This window comes from Aegilops tauschii, chromosome 1 (genome assembly GCF_002575655.3).
Source record: "Aegilops tauschii subsp. strangulata cultivar AL8/78 chromosome 1, Aet v6.0, whole genome shotgun sequence".
Lineage (NCBI taxonomy): Eukaryota > Viridiplantae > Streptophyta > Magnoliopsida > Poales > Poaceae > Aegilops > Aegilops tauschii.
The window spans coordinates 426,216,235-426,236,553 of NC_053035.3; positions in this window are offsets into that span (position 1 = coordinate 426,216,235).

Consider the following 20,319-nt stretch of genomic DNA (forward strand, 5'->3'; position numbering starts at 1 on the left):
TTAGCTGCTCTTCTGTCTGCTGGAGGCCAGTTAACTTTGATAAACTCAGTCCTAGCTAGCATCCCTAGCTACTTTATGACTTGTTTTCTATGGCCGAAGGAGTCCATTGCTAAGCTCGAGAGTTTGTTACGGGCGTTTTTTTGGCAAGGCAAAGCTACTGTTAAGGGTGGACAATGCTTAGTTGCATCGGATTATGTCATTTTGCCAAAGGAGTCTGGGGGGCTCGGTGTGAGAGATCTCTCTGCTCATAACAGTGCCATGGTATGCAAGTTTGTGGCCAAGATCCTGCAACAATCTGATATCCCTTGCTTTCAATGGTTTGCAGTGCAATATTGCAAGCAACAACTGTTCTCTGGTGGCCATCATAGGGACACGCCGCTCTGGAAGAACTTTAAGCAGTTCATCCCTTTAGTAACTGCTGCCTCCCATTGCGCTTTGGGGGCTGGGCATCTCATCTCCTTCTGGAAGGACAAATGGCTGCCTGTGGGACGCCTATGCCACGAGTTCCCGGTTTTGTTTTCCTTTGCCAAGTATGCTTGGTGCAGTGTTGCTTCCCAGTTCTCAAACAACGGTTGGGATATCCAGTTACACCCCAATCTTTCCCAAACGGCTGCTCGGGAGTTAAATGATCTCCGAGGTATCTTGCTCAGTATCCAGCCCTCCCCCTCGGACCAGGATCAACGGGTCTCGTCTATTTATGCCAAGCAAATGTCTATTGCTTTCTTCTATCACCTGCTAACTTTCAGAGGTGTCACCAGCAGCTTTCAACAATGGGTCTGGGATCCAATTATCCCTTTGAAGCACAGAATTTTCCTATGGCTGGCCTACTGGGATCGTCTGAATACTCGGGACAATATGGCTAAAAAATAGTGGACTTCTATTGCCTCGCATGCTTCCTGCGACATCTGCCCAGCTATCGAGTCTTTTAGTCATATAGCTTTGAGATGTGCTTCTGCCTGTGCCTTGTGGGAGAGATTTGACCTTCTTGAAGTTGCTCTTAGTTCTGTGGATTTATTGGCTTTCTTACAGCATGCTCACTTGCGCTTGCCAACTTCACGTAAGCTTCATGTTCTGATTGCTGCTGCTCTGGTCACTCTTTGACATGCCAGAAATGACCGGATCTTCAATCATAAGCGCTGGTCTCTGCCCAACACCAGGATGTATGCAGCTGAGCTCTTATCTCTTTGGAGTCACCGTACACGAAACCCAGAAGACAAAAATGCTCTTGTATGCTGGTCACAGACACTGTTGGCATAGCTTAGCTTAGCTTAGCTTAGGTTTTGCTTCGTTATGCTTCTGCCTCTTCTTCCATATCTCCCGGCCTCTGACAGGGCTGCTCATGGCCTTGCACCACGGTGCATAATATGAGCATCTTGTATGTGATCTTTGACCAAGGCTTCTAGGCTTAGCCTTTTAGCCTTTTGGAATATATAAGGTAGAATATGATCTACCTTCCATTTCCAACAAAAAAAAAGCTCGGCAGCAGTGAGCATGAAGCTCCTGGTGGTTGTCAAGTCGACGCCGAACAAGACACACACGCCCCCACTCCCAGCTAGAACACTGCTACTTGAACACAGAAAAGGAACGCGACTTGTTTCTATAGAGGAAATAATAGTCCACGGTCTGAGAAATCAACTGTACTGTATTACAGTACATTCCTGATGTTGGCTTTTGATCGCTCCCAGGAGCTAATACACGTACAAGTGCAAAGCTAGCCAACCAGGACTTGATTGATTAGTGCAAAGCTAGCCAACCAGGACTTGATTGATTAGTGCAAAGCTAGCCAACCAGGACTTGATTGATTAGCACGAGCACCTTGCAGCGTCTAGCCGGATCCTCCTCTACGTACGTACGTGAGTAGCTATCGAGTCGATCGTATTCCGACGGAGCGCAGCAACTTTGTAACTCGGCGAGAAAACTGAACGATGTATCGCTGCAGGCACGTCTCGTGCCTGTTGATATTGCTTTGCTTTCGTTATTTTCTGGTTGTACATCGTGGGGTTACATGGTATATATAAAGGAACTAAACAGCCCAAGAGCTAACCTAGTCGGTTCCTACCTGGGAGTACTACTCCGATACATACACATATGCCTACTCGGACTAGTACGTCCGTGTTTAGCTCTAACATTCACCCCCCTAAACACGACGTCTTTGTTACGACCTGGATCCCAAACACGACTGCTGTTACTCATAGGCATTATCCTCGACATTGCTTTCGCCGTTCCTTGCAGCATTTTCGGGACCGACTTCACTGCCGTTAGCTCATCCATAGCTTGAGGGCAACATTCTTCTTTGGTCGCGTCTTCAATCTTCACCAGTTCGTCGGTGCTTGATAGACTGTCTTTCGGATCGTCGAGTGGTCTTTTGAACCCGAGTGAGACCAATCTTTGGTCTAACTTTGAGTTCCAAACTTTTGGCACTTACTTCAGCCCGTAAAGTGCCTTTTGAGCTTGTAAACTTTCCCTTCTTCGCCTTTCTTCTCGTAGCCGAGGGGTTGTTTCACGTACACTTCTTCTGTGAGATCGCCGTTGAGGAAAGCGGATTTCACATCCATATGATGAACCTTCCAATCCTCTTGTGCTGCCAAAACTAGGAGCACTCTCATAGTCTCGAGTTGAGCAACCGGTGCAAACACCTCCTCATAGTCATCTCTTTGACATTGTACGTAGCCCTTTGCAACGAGTCTTGCCTTTTGGTTCGGAGGCCGGGTTACCAAAGTCCACGTGCCATTGCTCTCGGTCGCCTTCATCTCCTCATCCATGGCATGCGTCCAACTTGAACTTTTGCTCGCCCTCTACGAAGTTCGCTGGCTCCTCAACTCCGAGTAAACACAAATCGGGATACTCGAGCGTAACTGGCTTTGCGTACTTGTAGCCTTTCTTGAGGGTCTTGTAGTGATGAGGCCCGGAAGAATCCGTTGTGGCTTGCGAAGGAGGCAACACAAATTGTGTCGGCGTCGATGCACTTGAGGAAGACGGTTGAGTCTCGGGCGTGGTAGATGCCGGGTCGTTGGCATCCACGTCGTTGGCGTAGTCGTCATGATCGTGACCATCATCTTAATTGTCATCATCACTATGCGCCTCGTTGTCGATGTCGTTGCCGAGATCTCTACCCGTGTCTTGCGCGTCGTTGTCGCTATCACCTTGCGACCCATGCGCGTCGTCGTCGGTGTTGGCACCATGTTGATCACTGCCATTGTGGTCACCTTGGTTGTGCGTCTTGCCAACCACCTGGACGTCTTCCCCTGCATCATCATCAGCTGGAAATTCAATTGTGAATATGTTACCATTTGGAGCATCGTCGGCTGCTGCGCTCCAATTCCACGCTTGGTTTTCTTCAAATACGACGTCGCGTGAAATCCGTCGACGCTTGGTTCGTGGATCGTAGAAGCGGTATGCCTTGGTGCCGGAACTCCTCTCGTATCCGATGAACACCATCTTGGTGCTGCGATCGGCAAGCTTTGAGAGATGCTGCTCCGCCGTCTTCACATGCGCCATACACCCGAACGTCCGTAGATGAGACACATTCGGCTTCCGTCCGTAAATTGCTTTATACGGAGTCTTGCCGATCACTGCCTTCGTTGGAGTCCGGTTGAGAAGATAGACCGCCGTCGAGACAACTTCTCCCCAAAAAGTCCCAGGCAAGTTCTTGCTCTTGAGTAAACTTCTCGCCATGTCAACGACGGTTCGATTGCGCCTTTCAACAACCCCGTTCTGCTGTGGCGTATAAGGTGCCGTGAGGAACCTCTTTATGCCAATCTTCTCACAGTAGTCGTTGAACTCGTTTGACATAAACTCTCCGCCGCGATCTGTCCGTAGAGCACGAACCTTCAGTTTGTGTTCCATCTCCGTTGTAGCCTTTAGCTTCTTGAACGCTTCAAATGCCTCATCTTTAGATCGTAGGAGAACGACCCACATATATCTCGAGTAGTCATCTACCACTAGGAAGAAATACTTCTTTCCTCCATGAGTTGCTGGGGTGATAGGGCCACATAGATCACCATGGAGCAGCTTGAGTGCATCACTTGTACGATAGGTAGACTGAGCAGGGAATGGCCCGCGGTGCTATTTTCCAACCAAGCACCCATCACATACTCGATCAACATGGTCGATAAACGGCATCCCAGATACCATCTCCATCTTCGACATCTTCTTCAAGGCGTAGAAGTTAACGTGTCCAAATCTAGCATGCCATAACCACGAATCATCATCACTCTTGGCGAGCCAACACTGCGGTTGAGATTGATCAAGGTTGAGGATATAGAGCCTGTTCCGTGTGCGATTAACACGGGCTAGCACGTTTCGAAGGTTGTCGAAGATCGTCATCACTCCGTTCTCAATATCCACCTTGCATCCATTCTCGTCAAGTTTCCCGACAGAGATGATGTTGTTGCGAAGCCGTGGGATGTAGTACACTCCGGTGAGTATGCGATGTTCTCCTGTGAGACCCTCGAAGAGGACAGAACCTTGCCCACAAAATCTCCACATTTGAACCATCACCGAACTTGACTGAGCCTTGAACATCATATTCTAGCTCGAGGAACTTCTCCTAGCACCCCGTCATGTGGTTACTGGCACCTGTGTCTAGATACCACGACACGTTCTGGCTCCCGGATAACTTTGGTGTTACCTTTTTCTCATGAAGTAGCACCTTCCGGTTTGGTTTCACAACCGCTGTTTGGACGAGATTACAAGCTTCGGCCATCAGAAGACCTGGACGTTCGTCTTCCTGCTTCGCCAAATTTGCCTTGATCTCCCGCTTGTTAGGCTCCATGAGATCACAAACTTCAGCCATCAGAAGACCCGGACGTTCGTCTTCCTGCTTCGCCAAATTTGCCTTGATCTCCCTCTTGTTAGGCTCCGGACAATCCTTCGCAAAGTGACCCATCTCGTTGCAGTTATAGCACTTGACTTCGGACATATCCATGTTCCGTGGCTTCCGCTCTTTAGATCGGTCCGCCTTATCACGACCTTGTGGCTTGCCTTTTCCTTTGCCTTCTTCGGTTTGTCCATCGCGCTTTGCGTTGCTTGAGCCTTCGCCAACGTTGCGCCTTCCTTTGCTACTTGGGGACTCCCAATCTGCGCGCGAGTACATGAGTTGGTTATTACCTCCTCCTTTGCCTTTCCGACAGCCATGAGCATTCTCTTCCCATGTCCGCAAGCGTCCGATCGCCTCCGTTATGGTCATGTCGTCGATGTCGTAAAGCTGCTCGAGCGTGCCGATAATGTACGTGAATTTATCAGTCGCCGAACTGAAAAACTTGTCCACAATCTCGGTCTCCTCGAGCTTTGCACCAAGCGCGCGGATCTCTCCCACCAAAGTAGTCAGACGCGGCATAGTCGTTCACCAATTCAGTTTCCTCCATCTACAACTTGTGAAATTGGCGCTTCAGCACTTGTGCCCGAGCCTTCGTGACGCGATCTTATCCAATCCTCATAGCTTTGAGTGCGTTCCACGCCTCTCTTGCTGTCTCGAACTCCGCCAATGTCATCAGCACGGAATCCGGCACAGACTGGGCTATTGCGGCCATGGCACCTTCGTCGCACTCCTCGTCGACGTCGTCGTCCGTGATGGCCTCCCACACTCGAAGGGTTCGGAGAATGATCTCCATCTTCACCGCCCACACGTCGTAGTTGGCGTCGGTGAGCATCGGGTACTGGATGGGAATGTTGCGATGCGTCATTACGTTGGCGCCGCCCGTTCCACCACCACTGGTTGCCGACTTGCCGCTCTTCTTCACCTTGTCGCCGTTCTTGTTCGCCTTGGAACCGCCGTTGCTGGACTTGACCGACTCTTTTTCGCTGTCCGTCATCGTAGATCGTCGAGGCTCTAGATACCAATTGTTGGCTTTTGATCGCTCCCAGGAGCTAATACACGTACAAGTGCAAAGCTAGCCAACCAGGACTTGATTGATTAGCACAAGCACCTTGCAGCGTCTAGCCGGATCCTCCTCTACGTACGTACGTGAGTAGCTATCGAGTCGATCGTATTCCGACGGAGCGCAGCGACTTTGTAACTCGGCGAGAAAACTGAACGATGTATCGCTGCAGGCACGTCTCGTGCCTGTTGATATTGCTTTGCTTTCGTTATTTTCTGGTTGTACATCATGGGGTTACAGGGTATATATAAAGGAACTAAACAGCCCAAGAGCTAACCTAGTCGGTTCCTACTGGGAGTACTACTCCGATACGTACACATATGCCTACTCGGACTAGTACGTCCGTGTTTAGCTCTAACACCTGAATAGTGAGAATCAACTCTCGGAAACACCTACTCTTTGCTCTTGCGTGTTAATTTGAAATTTGTTATGCCTGGTTTGAGCCAATGGCCGACAGATGCAACCTTTGATCGGGTTTTCACGGAATTGGCAATTTAGCATGCGTGACAAGAAGTTCAGAACTGAACCAGGCTACGGTTCCCCTTCCTTCCTGTCACATTGGACACGAGCTCACTGAGGAACCTGACGACTTGATCACCGGCGAGTTGGTAGCCATGAAGCTGTACACCATCTTCTCCACCACGCTCATCGTCGGCCGTTGCTTTATCCAGGACACCGCTTCCAACTCCGGCGACAGAACCTCCTCGTCCTCCACCGTGAGCACCTAGCTCTCCCCGCTGATCCTCGCGGCCTCTACCATGAACAAGATTTTGTTACTCATTCCATAGAGGGTGGTGTACATGACCACTGAGGTTGGCAGGCATATACTGATGTGTGAATTGGATAGTGCATGTCACAGTTCTAGTTATCTATCAGTGATCCTTGGTTCCTAGTGCCTCCTATGCCTACACCTTCAATTCCAAATCCCTAGTGTGCAGATACCATACAAATAATCGACACACTAGGAATGATAATTTCACTATAGGGAAGAGGGCTATTTATCTTCGGCTTAGTGAAGGCTCGCTCCTTATAAATGATTTGGACACATGGTGGATGTAGTGACAAGAAGTCAATAGCTAAGGATTGCTTAGTTATGAGCTTGGTCCTCACTTCTCGGATAGGTAAGAGCCTATAAGATCTTTAATCAAACAATAAATTTGGCGTGCTTATTTTCCCTTGGGTAGGTCAGAGACAATGAGAACTTTTAAAACGAAGACTTTCCTGAGCTTGTATGTCTTTGGCGAGGTGAGTCTATTAGGCTACGGGAGCTTTAACCAACCACACTACCACCACCTAAACGTCGCAGCCCAACACATCAAAATCTAACATTGTAGAACTAAAACTATGATCTTGGCAAAACAAGAAGGACAAAACTCCCCCCTCTTGGCGCGTAACCGATACTGAAGAAGACGAGAGAACCGAAGCTATAGCCATGACTAAAAAAATAACAGTGCTCGGTATCTTCTGTATACTTCTACTCCCTCCGTCGTACACTACTGGAATTCTAATGTACGCCGGGTGTCATGCTCTTCGCCGAGTGCTGAAACACGGACACTCGGCAAATAAAACAACACCGAGAGTCACTCTCAGCAAACCTAGCTTCACGGCAAACTGCCTTCTTTGTCTTCACTGCCACACGACAAAGAGGCACCGCACGGCAAACCCTGCAGACGCCGAGAGCTGCTCACGGCAAAGAGGAGCCACGTGGCATGCCCATCCGCAACAGACGGCTCCGTCAATTAGTGTGTACATTACCTAGAGCCGCCAAACGACACTCGGCAAAGTATATGCCACATCCTATTTTTTTGTGTGTGTTCTTTCTAACTGACATGTGGTCCCACTGGTCACATTTATCAGTAAAAGTTTCAAATAATTTGCTAAATATTTTTGAAAAAAATGACGATATCTTTGCCGAGAGCTGCTCTCGGCAATTCTCCTGACCAGTAGGGCAGCGTGGCCCACATGGCAGCTGACAGTTTACATATCTTTGCCGAGAGCTACTCTCGGCAATGCTCGCCTTCTTTTCCGAGAGTAGCTCTCGAAAAAGGTGTGGCACAACAGTAGTGTCTCCCAGACGACCAATTTTCCGAGAAGTGCTCTTGGTAGTATATCGTTTTCCGAGTGTTGCTCTCAGAAATCTTTTCCATCCATTCTGCTGTTAAGCTATTTCTTTTCTGATCCCTGCAGATGAAAATAACTACAGTGCAATTTGGAGTAGTCCACACATATATAGGCATAATTTGATCATATATAGGCATAATTTGATCTAGTCCACATATATATGCATAATTAGGGATAGTCCACATATTGTCACACACAAGTCGAATGTAGTATCCTAGTAGACGTCACACACAAGTCGCAAATTCATACATATTGTCACTACTTGCAAAAAACGTGCACGTCACAATAGAACTACACTTGTTCATATATAGATCATCTTGAGGAGGAGAGGCCATCGGGTTAACATTCCGAAGGAGGAGGAGGGGCATCACTTGCACTGCTTCGAGATTGCATAAGAACCTATAAGAGTAGAGTCACGTGAGGGTGGTTCGTCCCTATGTAATGAATCTTCTGCTCTAGTTTAGAGAATGTTATACCTGTAGTTGATTCTCAAGTAGCTTCAACCTATTGTTCATGTCTGCCCATTCCTTTTCTGTGGACTCCTGCTCATCCTTCCGCCTTTGCTCCTTTTCAATAGCCCACTGCTCCATTAAATCCTGTAACATGGCATTAGGCTCATATAGGTTGGAACGGTGCTATTTCGAGGCATGGACATAAATGAAAGGTTAGGATGCCAACCTTGAGACGCGCTATCTCACGTGATGCGGCGGTTGGGCGACTCTGTATGGATGGAGTTGAGCTGGTGCTCGACGCGCATATCTCGTGCAGCTTGCGATGCGAGGAGGTGGCGATCGCCCCGTTGCAAAGGAGGTGGCGACCATGGCCCTTCCCCTCGCCAGCAATGATGAGAAGCTCAGGATCAAGGGGCTTGGACGTAGGTTCGGTTTCCTGCCAGTGCACCTCCTGGAAGACCTCTTTGAAGGTCCCCCACTTCTCCTCCGCCGACTCGCTGCAGAACTCGGCGCCATCCTTCCCCTTGTGACCTTCTCTCCAGGCTTCCAGGATGTGGACCGGACGACCAACCTTCGCCTCTTGCAAAATTAACCATCAAGTTTAATGAACCAAGATGCACCGTGTGAAAAAGTTAACATCTTAATCCACATACCATGTGTTGCTTGAGAGCGGTTAGGTTCCGGCTCCCCTGGACATGAGTCGGGCCTGTCATTTTGGCTCGATCGTTTCCCTTCTCCACATGCTGCGCCTGCCATGCTGGGTCACACCACATGTCAACCAGGGTCTCCCAACAATCGTCCTTCATCCAGGGTTCCTTCACCTAGTCAGAAAAAATCGAATAATTGAGGAACAAGAGGGATGAATCAACGTACTAGCAACCAATGTAGTCACTTACCAGTGACAGGTATTCTTCTCGCGACAAGTTGGTCTGGCAAGCAGTTTTCCTTGTCATCTTCTCTCCCTTGTCATCGAGCGGCCGACACTGCATCACGGCTTTGTACCACAGTGTGTGCTTGGTGTCAGAGAGTATCTTTCAGGCAGATTTCAAGATGCCTTTGATTGGCTTCTGATGCTTGAGAGGGTTTATGATAACAGAGCCTTGCGAGTGGTCAAAGATTTCTGGGTAAGTCCTTTCAAACACCTAAATGTCAATACCAAAAGGTTTAAATTTTCCATAGCCATGATTTTACCCTTCTCACATGTATGCATGTTTGTAGGATTTCTATACATGCGTTGAGGGTCAGAAGGATCGTGCAAATGTGGTGGTTGAGAATATTGCCAAGAAACTAGCCCACGACATGCACTATGAGGAGCGCGTCCGGCTAGTGGTCAAGTATCACGCGGACTATCTCAACCAGAAGATTTCCAAACAGGAGGCTCGAGGGAAGCATCTTTCACGGGACAATTACTTCAAGGCAAGTGACGATGGATGCTTGCTATTCCCTACCTTACCGCAAAATTAGAATCCTTACTAAGATGTATTTGTTTAATTTACAGGTGATTCCTCAGTGGTGCGCTGACAAACGTCCGTGCTGGGAGAAGATCGTCGAACGGTGGACAGATCCAGGGTGGCAGGATGAACACAAAGCAATATCTGAACGGGGTAAGTTGATGGGTTGTCCAGGACACCGTCAAGGCAACCTCACCATCCCAGGTGTCGTCTCCAAACATGGAGGCAACCACATCCTTTTATTTTCATCATGTTCTCTTTCATTTGTGAGCATTCCCTTGATTGTTTGGATCGCTTTCTTTTGTAGAAAGAAGACACTGGCAAGGATATCACTTACTTCGAGGCATGGACCATCAAACGTACCAAAGACGACAAGGACAAGGACCCTCTCCACCCAGAGAGGGACTGGATCAGCTCTAAAGCCCGGTTAGATGGAGAGAACTACACCAAGAAATTAAAGGAGACGTACGGGCAAGAGGCTGATCCTCACGTGCTACCGGTTGACCCTCTTGTGGCCATTGCCGCGGCAGGCGGTAGACCGAATGGCCAGATGGCGGTTCACCTTGATTCTGTCATAACCTCCTCCCTTCCGAGAGTCAACACGCTCCGTGCTATGAGTACTGGCTCTACTCCTACCGTAGAGCGTCATGTACCACATTCAGTGAGCATTATTGAGGATATTCAGGTCGGTGCTTATTCATTGATCCTTCATGGTCCTGCATATTTGCATTTCAACATGAATGACATTTGCATTGCCATATTGTAGACTCGACTGATTGACACCGAGAAAGAACGAGATGAAAATCGGGCCAAGCTGAAGGCACAAGATGATCTAGTGAAGTCTTTACAACATATGGTGGCCAATCTTTATTCCATACAAGGCCAACCAGTGCCAAAGATGCCACCGACTCCAGAGTGGAACATTGTGAGTTTCGTTCAAACTATTTCTACCACCATTTTCGGCATTACCATATGCATTCATCTCACTATTGGGTCAATCCATCACAGCTCAACCCATCAGAAGGGTCGAACAATGTTCCGGTAGTTCCACCTCAAGTTGGTGGAGTTGGGGCAGCAAACGGAATGATGCCTTCTAATGTTGATGTTATCACTCCGAACTCCAAAATCGCGTGAACTTCATGTTATGTTCTGTTTGAAATTGTTCCTCGTATGTGCTTGAGAACTCTTGCATCCTGAGACTTGTAAACTTGTGGTAGTCGAGTGTCTTGACTACTATTTCACCTTTTATGCACTATTGCTTTTATGTGGAATGTTTTTTAGAATCATTGCTTTTTTTGTTCAATGATGCCTATATGTGACATGTTCTGCGTGTGATGAACTATATGCTGCTGTTGCATATGTTTCAATGCAGGAAAGAAAAAAAATATGAAAAAGGCTGCTGGGCACACCATTACCGAGGGTGCCTCTCGGTAAAGACTGTGAAACTGGACCAGCATGCACCCTTTATCGAGAGGAATCTCGGTAAAAGTGTGCCAACCAGTAGAACCTGGCACCTTTACTGAGAGGCCTCTCGGTAGAGGATACCGAGAGGCCTCTCGGTAAAGGTAAAAGGATTGCCGACGGTGGCCCTCGGCAAAGTACGGGCACGGCTTTCAGGACAAGTGACGTGGCCCTCCCCTATTGGCTCAGTTTGCCGAGAGGCACACTCGGCAGAGATGGAGTTTGCCGACGGTGGCTCTCGGAAAAGTTGACCCTCGGCCTGTTCTCGTGGTCCCACATGTCAGGAGATGACATGTGTCAGCCTCCTACTGGTTCTCTTCGCCGAGAGCCACTCTCGGCAAAGTTAGCCCTCGGTCTGTTCTTGTGGTCCCACATGTCAGGAGATGACACATGTCAGCCTCCTATTGGTTATCTTTGCCGAGAGTGGCTCTCGGCAAAGTTTGCCCTCGGCCTATTCTCGTGGTCCCACATGTCAGGAGATGACACATGTCAGCATCCTATTGGGTCTCTTTGCCGAGAGCACCTCTCGGCAAAGTTGGCCCTCGGCCTGTTCTCGTGGTCCCACATGTCAGCCTCCTACTGGTTCTCTTTGCCGAGAGTGGCTCTCGACAAAGTTGGCCCTCTCGTGGTCCCACATGTCAGGAGATGACACGTGTCAGCATCCTATTGGGTCTCTTTGTCGAGAGCACCTCTCGGCAAAGTTGGCCCTCGGCCTGTTCTCGTGGTCCCATATGTCAGGAGATGACATGTGTCAGCCTCCTACTGGGTCTCTTTGCCGAGAGCCCCTCTCGGCAAAGTTGGCCCTCGGCCTGTTCTCGTGGTCCCACATGTCAGGTGATGACACGTGCAAGCCTCCTACTGGCTCTCTTTGCCGAGAGACTCTCTCGGCAAAGTTTGCCAATGTGGCAACATCCGTCCTCGACTGTTATCCGTTAGCTGCTTTATTTTGCCGAGACATGCTATTTAGTTCTCGGCAAAGACTTTGCCGAGTGCCCGTGTTCTGGCTCTCGGCAAATTCCTGTTTGCCGGAGAGGTGTATGCCGGGTGGCTTTTGCTAAGGGGGACACTCGGCAAAGGCTTTGCCGGCGGTTTTCGGTCCTTTGCCGAGTGTCCGTGGCACCCGGCGTACATCAGAATTCCAGTAGTGGTAGCTGGGACTTAGCGCATGTAAACTTCCACTTGCTCATTAGGCATATTTTTAACAGAAAGCTATGCTTTATATATGTACTATGTATTAATCATAGACTAATTGATATGATTCATATATCATACGCGGCACATTCTCTTTCTGATGTAACTTCTTCACCAAGTTGTTCTCGTTCCAACGAGTTTCAAATTATCAAGCATATTTGCCCAAGAGATCATGTGCAACTATGTTAGATGGAAACTCAGCCTTAAATATTGTTGACCAAGAACTATAGAGAAATATAAACAGATGCTCCCAAAAACTACATCCTATATTCGCGGCTGACGGGGGCCTCGAGCATAAGCTGAAAACGGGCTGCCACAAAAAAAATATTCAGGCATGTCAAGATTAGCAAATGCGTAAAAACGTTAGAACACAAGTCATTCTGGATGGCTATGTAGCATGTGCTCATCATAGCAACATTTTGTTCAAATCCAGTTTTGGATTTTGAAAAAGGCTCACTCCTTATAAAAGACTTGACACTTGGTAGATGTAGTGAAATGAAGTCATTGATTCTCCGGTAGGTCAATAGCCAAGAATTCCTTAGCTATGAGCTTGGTCCTTACGCAGGTAAGAGCCTGTGAGATCTTCAATCAAATGAAGAATTTGGTGTGCTTCTTTCTCATCGGGTAGGTAAGAGATAATGTGAACTTTGGTAGGCTGATATGGTTGATGGGGACAGAGTGCTAGAGAGAGATGAATGCATAATCTTATGTGGTAGATGGGTGATATCTGGACGAAAGGAATGATCGGAAGCGTGTCAAGCAGGGTCGATTGATGCTGGAATCTGTGATGTGGACAATAGACACTGTAATGGACTTGGAATTGAGAAGTACGTACACCCAGGTCGGGCTAGAGCACGATGTAAGCTTTTGAAGGCCGACATCTAAAAGTTCAATTTTGATGAGCGCTATGTGGAGGGCATAGGCTAAGGAATCACATGAGTGGAAGTTCAAGACCATACGGGGAAACTAACTAGCACAGAGGCACTTTGCTACAAGTTTGGGACCAGTTCTTTGGTGATGGGAGCAATGGTTGGCAGAGGCGCTTTGCTACAAGTTTGGGGCTAGTTCTTGGGTGATGGAAGCAATGGTTGTGTGTGATGGTGTTCAGCTGCCTTGTGAGATGGGGTTAAGCCATATTATTGTAAAGATGGGCTGAAGTGGTCCCGCCATGGAACCTGGCAAAGTATGAGCATTCGAGAATTTCGGGTATCCTTTATGAGATCAAGGAGCTAAGTAGAAATTTTGCAGACTTTCTCTCTCGATCATGTTGGGCGGGAAGCTAATGAGGTGGCACATCTGTGTGGGAAACAAGCTAGCAAGAGTACGAGAAGATATCTATGGCTTAATTTCATTAAGTTGTTCCTACTAGCAAGCTATCTACAAAAATGATTGTATTCCCACTATTTAAATCAATAAAGTTTGTGATTAAAAAAGGAGTTTATTTAACTATTTTTACTACTTTACCAAAGAGAGAAAGAGTGCATGTGGGAAGCTAATGGAGCAATGAGCAGTAGTATGCAAAACGATGGTCTAGACGCCCAATGGCTTCTCATGAGTTGTGATGGGTCTAGTTTCCTGCAGAAACTCAAACATGTGAAGCAGTTAAGGCGACGTACCATGTACTATGTATTTAGAAAAACCAAGTGCAATATCTTCAGAAAACGTTTATTGGTGAAACACTAAAGCCTATAATAACTCTCGAGTGGTCGAACAGGAATATGTATCAATGGCTATGCTGATCTTGTTTATAAACACTTACCCTGGCCTTCTCCTAGTATTCCAACATCTGCTAAGTCAAACCAAAGCATGCCAGTTGATGATACCGAGGAGGGTACCAATGACGAATAAAATGTGGCGTTAGAGCGGCCTAGCATGATCTCTTGGGAATAAGACACATCAGGAATTAGAGTTGAAGTACCAGAGCTTCCCAATGTGCTATGATGCACAATGAGACTAGATAGTGTTTTGGTGTGCCAATCGTTGTCAGAAGGCAAAGGTGCTATCGGACAAGTTTGCCCTCTTTCACACAAGAGCAATGCTCCTAAAAGCGAATTTAGTTCCAAAATTCAGGACGGGGCCCTAGATGCACCAGCAGAGCTTTGAAGAGCTTTACCTAGGCCTCTTCAGGCAATTCACTCTCCGGACTGTGACCGTAAGAATTGCCATGGATAATTACAAATGGACGCGACACCGCAAGGCTAACCTCATTGTCGAATATATCGTCGAATTTGTTGGTATGATCTCCCATCGGTGCAGTTGTGTCCGCAAGAAGAGGATGCCATGACCTAGTGACCTAGCATTGGACTCCCAATGGGAAGTTCACTGCCAGCTCGACATATTCGGTGTGATTCTTCGGTTGCATCACGCCTCCCTTCTTCAGGCTGGCCACGTCCTCTGGTGTGCTTCCCAAGTGCAAGATGTTCGTTCGACCGGTGGTGCAATGTCGTTGCCTACCTTTCATCCAAAAACACATCTCTTCAATTTTGTTCCGAATGTTGAAAAGGGATGATGAACAAAGATGTCTATTGCTGGGTGTTAAGCTCAAGCTTTTAAACACCTGATTTTTACCATTTGCCGGCAGCCGAAACTTCCATGATCCACTGGTTAACATTGCCTATCATATTCTGAAGATGTTGTGCAAATGAAGCCTAGCCTGGATTTACAAAACCAAACATGTTGCTGCAGCCCCACAACCATTTCAGAGTTTCAGGCAATGGCACAACAGAACAAGGAAATTCAGAAGATGTCGTGAACGCACTAGTCCAAGAAGATCAATCTCACTCCTTCCCCTTCCTTCCCGTCACGTTGGACACGAGCTCCCTGAGGAACCTGGCAGACTTGGTGACCGGCGAGTTGGCGAGCATATGGTTTTATGCAGAATTCTGGAGAAGCCTGTATTTACAAGAAAGTGAGTGGGAGCTCTGTAGCATTTCTAATATTATATGTGGATGACATATTGTTGATTGGAAATAATACAGAATTTCTGGATAGCATAAAAGGATACTTGAATAAGAATTTTTTCAATGAAAGACCTCGGTGAAGCTGCTTATATATTGGGCATCAAGATCTATAGAGATAGATCAAGATGCTTAATTGGACTTTCACAAAGCACATACCTTGATAAAGTTTCGAAGAAGTTCAAAATGGATCAGTCAAAGAAAGGGTTCTTGCCTGTCTTACAAGGTGTGAAGTTGAGTCAGAATCAATGCCCGACCACTGCAGAAGATAGAGAGAAAATGAAAGTCATTCCCTATGCCTCAGCCATAGGTCCTATCATGTATGCCATGCTCTATACTAGACATGATGTGTGCCTTGCTATAAGTTTAGTAGGGAGGTACCAAAGTAATCCAAGTGTGGATCACTGGACATCGGTCAAGAACATCCTGAACTACCTGAAAAGGACTAAGGATATGTTTCTCGTTTATGGAGGTGACAAAGAGCTTGTCGTAAATGGTTACGTCGATGCAAGCTTTGACACTGATCCGGATGACTCTAAGTCACAAAACCGGATACGTATTTATATTCAATGGTGGAGATGTCAGTTGGTGTAGTTCCAAGCAGAGCGTCGTGGCAGGATCTACGTGTGAAGCGGAGTACATAGCTGCTTTGGAAGCAGCAAATGAAGGAGTCTGGATGAAGGAGCTCATATCCGATCTAGGTGTAATACCTAGTGCATCGGGTCCAATGAAAATCTTTTGTGACAATACCGGAGAAATTGCCTTAGCGAAGGAATCCAGATTTCTCAAGAGAACCAAACACATCAAGAGACACTTCAACTCCATCCGTGATCAAGTCAAGAGGGCTTCCTGATGACAGGGAGAACCCACCCTGTTTGATTCCAGGTCTGCCGATAATATGACCGCCTCTGGGTCTCCGGCGAGGAGCTCCGTAGTAGGAGAGGGTCTGGTGGGGTTCATACTCCCGTCTTCGGACAAGGTGGTCCGCTCTAGATCTAGGGCCAGGCAGGGATGATAGTTGATCCTTGAACGGAGTATGATAGTGGATCCGACGGGTTTCCTTCTTGCAGATGAGGAACAGCGTTCGAGGTCGTGAACCCTAATAAGATCAAGTCTCCTTGGATATCAGCGACATAGTTCAGACTTCCGAACCTGATCTGATGATCAGGGGCGTAGCTGTCAATCTCTTCAAGGTGACCAGTTTAATTGGCACGCAGAACGAATCTGCCAAACACAAAAAGTTGACCAGGGAGGAAAGTTTCCCTGGAAACACCATTGTTGTTGTGAAACGAGCCATCGAACCTTCTGTCGACGGCACGGTGGAACTCCCAATGAAAGCACCAATGTCGGTGTCAAAACCAGCCGATCTCGGATAGGGGGTCCCGAACTGTGCGTGTGACGATCGAAGGTAACAAGGGACAGGGGGACACAATGTTTACCCTGGTTCGGGCCCTCTTAATGGAGGTAAAACCCTACGTCCTTCTTGATTGTTTTTGATGAGTATAGGGGTTACAAGAGTTGATCTACCTCGAGATCGTAATGGCTAAACCCTAGATGTCTAGCATGTATGAATTCTGATAGCCTCTACGGACTAAATGAAGGAAATATGCCCTAGAGGCAATAATAAAGTTGTTATTTACATTTTCTTATATCATGATAAATGTTTATTATTCATGCTAGTATTGTATTAACCGGAAACTTGATACATGTGTGAATACATAGACAAAACAAAGTGTCCCTAGTATGCCTCTACTTGACTAGCTCGTTAATCAAAGATGGTTAAGTTTCCTGACCATAGACATGTGTTGTCATTTGATGAACGAGATCACATCATTAGGAGAATGATATGATGGACAAGACCCATCTGTTAGCTTAGCATAATGATCGTTAAGTTTTATTGCTATTGCTTTGTTCATGACTTATACATATTCCTCTGACTATGAGATTATGCAACTCCCGAATACTGGAGGAACACCTTGTGTGCTATCAAACGTCACAACATAACTGGGTGATTATAAAGATGCTCTACAGGTGTCTCCGAAGATGTTTGTTGGGTTGGCATAGATAAAGATTAGGATTTTTCACTTCGAGTATCGGAGAGGTATCTTTGGGCCCTCTCGGTAATGCACATCACTATAAGCCTTGCAAGCAATGTGACTAATGAGTTAGTTACGGGATGATGGATTACGGAACGAGTAAAGAGACTTGCCGGTAACGAGATTGAACTAGGTATGAGGATACCGAAGATCTAATCTCCGGCAAGTTGAAGGAAATATGCCCTAGAGGCAATCATAAAGTTATTATTTATTTCCTTATTTCATGATAAATATTTATTATTCATGCTAGAATTGTATTAACCAGAAACTTAGTAAATGTGTGAATACATAGACAAACAGAGTGTCACTAGTATGCCTCTACTTGACTAGCTCGTTGAATCAAAGATGGTTATGTTTCCTAACAATAGACATGAGTTATCATTTGATCAACGGGATCACATCATTAGAGAATGATGTGATTGACATGACCCATTCCGTTAGCTTAGCACTTGATCGTTTAGTATGTTGCCATTGCTTTCTTCATGACTTATACATGTTCCTATGACTATGAGATTAAGCAACTCCCGAATACCTGAGGAACACTTTGTGTGCTACCAAACGTCACAACGTTATGGGGTGATTATAAAGGTGCTCTATAGGTGTCTCCGATGGTACTTGTTGAGTTGGCATAGATCGAGATTAGGATTTATCACTCCGATTGTCGGAGAGGTATCTCTGGGCCCTCTCGGTAATGCACATCACTATAAGCCTTGCAAGCATTGTGACTAATGAGTTAGTTACGGGATGATGCATTACTGAACGAGTAAAGAGACTTGCCGGTAACGAGATTGAACTAGGTATTGAGATACCGACGATCGAATCTCGGGCAAGTAACATACCGATGACAAAGGGAACAACGTATGTTGTTATGCGGTTTGACCGATAAAGATCTTCGTAGAATATGTAGGAACCAATATGAGCATCCAGGTTCCGCTATTGGTTATTGACCGGAGACGTGTCTCGGTCATGTCTACATAGTTCTCAAGCCCGTAGGGTCCGCACGCTTAACGTTCGGTGACGATTTGTATTATGAGTTTATGTGTTTTGATTAACGTAGGTAGTTCGGATTCCCGGATGAGATGGGGGACATGATGAGGAGTCTCGAAATGGTCGAGACGTAAAGATCGATATATTGGACGACTATATTCGGACATCGGAAAGGTTCCGAGTGATTCGGGTATTTTTCGGAGTACCGGAGAGTTACGGGAATTCGTATTGGGACTTAATGGCCATACGGGAAAGGACAAAAAGGCCTCAAGGGTGGCCGTGCCCTTCCCCATGGACTGGTCCGAATTTTACTAGGGAAAGGGGGTGCCCCCTTCCTTCCTTCTCCTTCTCCCTTCCCCTTTTCCTATTCCATGTGGGAGGTGGAATCCTACTAGGACTAGGGAGTCCTAGTAGGACTCCACACTTTGGGCGCGCCCTATGAGGGCCAGCCTCCTCCTCCCTCCATCCTTTATATACGTGGCCAGGGGGCAGCCCGTAGACACACCAGTTGATCAGTTGATCTTTTAGCTGTGTGCAGTGCCCCCCTACACCATAATCCACCTCGGTCATATCATAGCGGTGTTTAGGAGAAGCTTTGCATCAGTAGCAACATCATCACCGTCATCACGCCATCGTGCTGATGGAACTCTCCTGCGAAGCTCTGCTGGATCGGAGTTCGTGGGACGTCATCGAGCTGAACATGTGCTGAACTCAGAGGTGCCGTGCGTTCGGTACTTGGATCGGTCGGATCGTGAAGACGTACGACTACATCAACTGTGTCGTCATAACGCTTCCGCTTTCGGTCTACGAGGGTACATGGACAATACTCTCCCCTCTCGTTGCTATGCATCACCTTGATCTTGCGTGTGCGTAGGATTTTTTTTTGAAATTACTATGTTCCCCAACAGTGGCATTCGAGCCAGGTTTATGCGTAGATGTTATATGCACGAGTAGAACACAAGTGACTTGTGGGAGATACAAGTCATACTGCTTACCAGCATGTCACACTTTGATTCGACGGTATTGTTGGATGAAGCGGCCCGGACCGACATTACGCGTACGCTTACGCGAGACTGGTTCTACCGACGTGCTTAGCACACAGGTGGCTGGCGGGTGTCAGTTTCTCCAACTTTAGTTGAATCGAGTGTGGCTATGCCCGGTCCTTGTGAAGGTTAAAACAGCACATAGTTGACGAAATATCGTTGTGGTTTTGATGCGTAGGTAAGAACGGTTCTTGCTCAGCCCGTAGCAGCCACGTAAAATTTGCAACAACAAAGTAGAGGACGTCTAACTTGTTTTTGCAGGGCATGCTGTGATGTGATATGGTCAAGACATGGTGCTAAATTTTATTGTATGAGATGATCATGTTTTGTAACGGAGTTATCGGCAACTGGCAGAAGCCATATGGTTGTCGCTTTATTGTATGAATGCAATCGCCATATAATTGCTTTAATTTATCACTAAGCGGTAGCGATAGTCGTAGAAGCAATAGTTGGCGAGACGACAACGATGCTACGATGGAGATCAAGGTGTCGCGCCGGTGACGATGGTGATCATGACGGTGCTTTGGAGATGGAGATCAAAGGCACAAGATGATGATGGCCATATCATATCACTTATATTGATTGCATGTGATGTTTATCTTTTATGCATCTTATCTTGCTTTGATTGACGGTAGCATTATAAGATGATCTCTCACTAAAATTTCAAGATAAAAGTGTTCT